General features: G+C 32.7%; 1 long non-coding RNA gene across 1 annotated transcript; it reads right to left on the reverse strand.

Annotated features, from left to right (window-relative positions):
• Nucleotides 1-2,098: 2,098 nt before the first annotated feature.
• On the reverse strand, nucleotides 2,099-5,640 carry LOC149075589 (uncharacterized). Its single transcript, XR_016194012.1, has 3 exons — nucleotides 5,227-5,640; nucleotides 3,874-3,950; nucleotides 2,099-2,273 (listed from the first exon to the last, which is right to left on the reverse strand). It is a non-coding gene; the product is annotated as an uncharacterized LOC149075589 (long non-coding RNA).
• Between the last annotated feature and the right edge of the window lie 374 nt (nucleotides 5,641-6,014).

Below are 6,014 nucleotides of genomic sequence, written 5' to 3' on the forward strand. Positions count from 1 at the left end.
ATTTTTCTTTCGGTCACTAGAGATTATTCATTTTTTCGATATTGTTATTAATCAGTTATTGTTATCGAAAACTATGAATACCAATGATTTGACAAAATTAAGCAATGCGTATGGGGGGTCATTCAAGTATAACGTCAGCATCGATGGGGGGAGGGTTTCCGATTTGTTACGTTTTGATGACAAGGGGCGAGGGGGACTTTGGATGATGCTTTCGTCATCAACCACCCATGTTGAAGATATGAAATATTCGTAATGACATCTTATTCGGCGCGCCAAAAACGGGGTAAAAAAACATTTCGATAGCTATTGGGCACCTGAACTAACATTGTGAGTATGTTATGTTGAATTGTCAAAATTCATCATAACATTACATTAACTTAATCTTAAAATAGTTTTAATTGTAGAGAAAAGAAAAGATTATTATATTGAATAGATTTTGCCTTATGTTGTATTTGTACAGTGGAATCTTACATAATTAATCATTTGATTATACCTATATTTAATTGTATATATTATGGTACATATAATAATAATAATAGTGGAAAGCAAAATCTATTCTATAGAAAGTTTAGGCCTTAAGATACAGTTGTACACGGTACTGCTGCCTTGGGGCCCCAGATGAGAAACACGGGTCGAATTACAAAGGGTTGTAAGAGAGTGAAAGAGATGGTCATCGAGCCATATAAGGTAATGTTTGTTTTTCAGGGGGTGTGATTAAGGGTCCTTGGCGAGAAGAATTTCTCCGAGGGTCTTAACAGTCCCCTTAAGTTTTCCCCTTTTTTCTGTTGTACCTCGATTCCCCCTCTCTCTCCCTTCTTCGCCAACGGTAAATTAAAACGCCGAATAGTTCCCTTCAGGACCTGGGGGTGAACTATCTCTGCAGTCCTTAGTAACTACTAGTCCTAATGAACTACCGGTCGGAGGACTGCAGCTAAGGACCGCTTCAACTACTAGTAGTTAAGAGGTACTATGAACTACCAGTCCTTAAGGTCACGTGACGTGAAACAGTAGTTAGAGGGAGAGAAAATTTTTGGTTTTGAGAGTAACAGATCGCTAACCAATCGGGATGCCGTTTGAAGCCTACAACTACTACTAATTATTTAACAATCGTTTTTCCGCAGTGGGTGGTGGCAGCGATTTCATGTTTACAACTGATTGTAAACAAACTTTTTTTTCCGATTGACTCGCCACACATTTTTGTCACCCGTGCTTTGCAATTTTTTTTACTCTAACATCGCCAGCTAGTTTAATTATTTTGTAAACGTATGAGACGTTGCATTTTTCATCTTGCGACTTTTTTTAGAATAAGATTCGGTATTTTTCTTGTCCGAGCTCATGGATCCCACTTTTGGATACTTGAAAAATCGAGTATCTGGGACCCCAGCGGCATATAAGCGGGTCGCAAACTGATGAAATCAAAATTTGAAAAAAAGAAAATTCTTACAACAAAATGCAAAACTTTAAGGTTACCGGCACTAGTTGAGCCTACGGTCGTAGTGTGCCTTTCCGGGCAGACTTTCCTTTTTTTTTTTGGGGGGGGGCCTCTTCTTGAAAGGGTTATTATGCAAAATAATTATAGATTTTTGGGCCCCCAATTCGCCTCGGGGGCCCTACTTGAGGCCCCAGCTGAATACTATTTTTAATATTGAGTGCCACTTTTTTTTAAGACCAATTTGTTAAAAATGATTTTTTATTATCCATTTTTATTCCTTTTTAAATTCATTGAAACAATGAATTGCAAATTATTTTCGGAGCAACTAAAATATTAAATTATTGATAATTTATAATTAAAAGAATTAACTGCCTTGCTGCATATTGTAGTTCTATATTTTAAACTATAGGTTTCTCCTCAGTATTAAAAAATATCAGAACACGATTTTCTATGAATGAGCACTTACCTGTTAATGGAAGTGAATACTTCAATATTTAAAATATATATACGTCTATATTAAAGATCTTTCATCAATTTATCTGTTTCATATTTAGCTTCCAACAAATAATTTCACCTGATAACTTTCATTTTGACAATATATTTCATTTGAGTTGATTAGAAGATGAATGATTGATTGAAATTGATTAATAGAAACATGAATTAAATAACAACTTGCACATATGATTTGTCATACAAAAACATTTTATTTCAAACATATGTTCATAGAGAGTTACCATAATCACAATTTATTGGTTGTACTTTTCTTAGAAATCGCATCTTTCAAGAATATAATTTTTTAAGATTCATAAATTTTCATCTGCATCTTCAAATGTTGATTTACCTGAAATTAAAAAGAGGAAGAAAAAAAAAACACTTTTATTATGCTTATCAATATTTAAATGTACTGTATATTTTATTTCAAATTATAACGCAGTCTTTAGTTGTATAAGTAGAGATAATTCGTGCACAATAGCACTTAGTCGACATTGAGTCGTCTCGCTACCATTTTATCACAGTAGGATCCAAAATGTATAAACTGTGTTTTGCAAGGGAGGCCTGGCGTTCCACATAGATGCACATGTTCATTTCTAGATGTATTTACCTAGGGCTTGGAGCAACTAAATCTTAAGAGCTCCGAAATCTTAAGAGCCAACATTGCAAAAAAAAAATTCATACTGACACCTAAAATTTTCTATGCAGATCATAAAATATTTGGAGTTTATGTCTGAATCTTCCAACATGTCAAGATCATCACTAAGTGCTGAAAAAGTTGAATATAATTTTTTTTTACTTCAGATTATTTCTTCTAAAAATATGCTTGGCTTCCAAAAAATTTGGCCCGCGCCTTTTTCAATTTTTCGAGCCATGTTTCTACCCTAAAATTTTGGTCAGACAGATGAAGTGCAAAAACCTATTGGCACGCAGCTTACTATATATTTACACTCTACTCTTTCAGCTTTGCTCTAAAACACATCCTTAGCAACCTCTTGTGGATTGGAGAACCCCTATTTAAATTAACATAGAAATTTTGCAGTGTTGTATGGTCTCACTAGTTAAAAAGTATGATATTATTTGTCGTCAAGTATATTGTTTTAATATTTTCATTCACAAAATTTGCTCATCAGTAAATATAACACGTTTTTCAAAGAATTAATATTGCTTTTCAGTTAGTAAAGCTTCTAAAAGTTTTTTTTTAATGTCCTCCCTCTCATTTATATAGCCAAGACAAGTTTTTCAACAGTACATGTTTTTACTTGCACTGGTCAAATTTTGAGTGGTATAGGTAGCCATTAAGAAATCGTCTATCTTAATTTCCTCAATTCAATTATGTCAAAAACAGTTGTTCTTTCAATAGTATATGAAAAAATTATTATAAAGATAATTACTCATAGCAAGATATTTCTCGAGAGAAACCAATAAGGTATGGACTAAAAACAATGCCACCTTTCCCCCTTGCTTATTTTGTTTTTGCACATATAAAATGTGTCGCTGAAATTACAATAATTTCAGAGGGAAGTATGTTTCTGTTGAGTTTTATATTGAGAAATATTCAAGTGATTGTACAGTTTACAATTTTTATGAATTTTCTCAACTTAAAATTGAATGTGTATAAAATAGATTATTTTAATCATGGTGCAACATAAATAAGACACTGAAATACAACATTTCTTAATAAACATGTGAATTTATGTAATACAGCCTCTCCGAAACGCTATTATGATTATGATCTGATACAACGTCAAAATTCTGTGGGTGGGATGGTGGTGTTAAATCGGGTTCGACTGTATTTGTTCCACTAGGGTTGTTGATACAAATGAAATCAGTGAAAATGATGATTGTTAAAATTTATGTCATTAAATCATGCATGGAAATATTTCATTTTACATGAAAATAATAATGGAAACTGTTGCTCAAAGTCAAATACAAAGAATTAAAATTACCTTTGTTTGCTCTGGGAGAATTGTTCCGTAACCTTAAAAACCTTCACATTACTTCGTAGCTACCTACAGCCAAGTTCCTGGGAAACAAAATTTTTCAGAGTTAGAAAAGTCTCACAAATGTATATACACTAATATATATATAATCTCTCAGCTGTTTACTAACAACATTGTTAAAAAATAAATGCTTGTTAAAAGTTTCACTTCCATAACATCTCAAAATGTTATATTTTAAAGTTCTTAAATATTCGACATGGAAATTTGTTTTCTGTGTTTACCCATACACACAAAATCAAAAACAATTTTTGGCAAAAAATTAAATTTGAACACACACAGCAAGGCCATAACCCAAATACTGAAGTAGTAATACGTTTCAAACACTAATCTGCTTCCTCTAGTTATAATGTATATACCTCAATAAAAACTGTGCCTGAAATTCCAACTTTGTTTTTTAGTTCCATTGTACGAATTTCATTTTTCTTATCAACAAAACAATATAATGATTCCTTATTAAATATTCCTCATCTCATAGCGAGTTACAGAGTGCAATTTTTCAGGAAGTGGCACATGATTTTTTTCTCAAAATTTAACTTCCACTAAGTATTACAATATTGTTCATTTGAACAGTTCAAAATATCAAATCTATATTTTAATCCTTTAGTGCACGAGTTTTACAAAAATTAATATTTAACATTACTGCCAATTTTTACCATGCTTTATTTCAATTTCACCATTACTCATCACAAAAAAATTATTAAATTTTTTGTCATTTAGGTGCTATAATTTATTATCAATGAATTGTAGCTTATTAGTTACTTTGTGCATTGAAGGGAGGTTGATCTAAAACACAAATTTTCAATTTCCTTATTTATAGGCGATTATTATTAATTAAAATTATTCAGTTTCCTTATTTATAGGCGATTATTATTAATTAAAATTATTCAGTTTCCTTATTTATAGGCGATTATTCATAGCATAGTCATCCAAGCACAATTTTTATTGTGCCAACAATATTCAAATTATTTATTTACACACATGCTCAATTTATTTAGACATAATTTTTCATTGAAAAAAATTAATACGGCAAAAAACATAGAATGTAAAATTTCAATCTGATATTATCGTAATTGTAGATTTATGTTTCATTTGCCATGTAAATATTTTCAATACAATCCAAAGTATACATGGGCTATTTGATATTTTCCAGCATTACCAAGTGGGATCCACTGCCCTATTGATTGCGTGACATTATGTCCATTGATATTTTTAAATAACGCATTTACCGAGCAAAAAAATATTAAGAAAATTTCTAAACACTCTTCTTATATAGTTCGATAGCAATAAAATAATTCTTACCTCAGTAATGAACATGCTAGCACTTCGTCGTGGCTTCGATCGCCGATGTCAACATCTAGTTTTGCAGGATATAATGATGAATCACTTCAACTTTGATGACATCGAAGACATAATCTAAGTTTTATCTGTCATTATTATCGTAAAAAATTGTTTAATTCGAAAAAAAAACAGCATATTTCATCACTAAATATCACAGCGAGAACTCGCGGCCAGAGACGAAATTTCCTCTTTTCCAAGATGGCCGCCGTGAACTACTTTTCTTGCTGCTTTAGGACTGGTGCTAGGCAGTCCTTAGCAGCGGTCCTAAGTAACTACTAAAAAAAAGTCCTTAGCTTAGAGATAGTATCGAAAAGTCGAACTACTGGCCAGCTAAGGACTTTTCGGCGCTCAACTACTTTTTTTCCGCTAAGGACCGCAGAGATAGTTCACCCCCTGTACTCAGTACATTTTCATATAGTTTTGGATCGCCAAGGGGCCTTTTTAACATACCCTCTGGGAAAATTCGCTGGCAGTCTCTAGAGAGATAATTTTTCGAGAATTCTACGCTACTGTCGGAGGAGAGTTTTTTTTGCTCTCGCTTGTAATTGAAGCTTGCGCGAGTTATATATGTTCGTTCGCTGGTGATTTGAATTTACTATGTGCCTCGAGTATTCACGACTCCTGTGTTCTCGAGTAAATCGCGTGCGTCTACCGCTATGTGCTAATCAATGTGTGTACAATCGTTAAGATTGTACGAAAGAGCAGAAATCATATGGATGGAGGGTTTGGATCAATGGTCATTCCAGCAA

This window comes from Pholcus phalangioides, unplaced genomic scaffold, assembly GCF_987345545.1.
Source record: "Pholcus phalangioides strain wild (caught in Gottingen) unplaced genomic scaffold, Ppha-v1.0 ptg000015l_1, whole genome shotgun sequence".
Classification (NCBI taxonomy): domain Eukaryota; kingdom Metazoa; phylum Arthropoda; class Arachnida; order Araneae; family Pholcidae; genus Pholcus; species Pholcus phalangioides.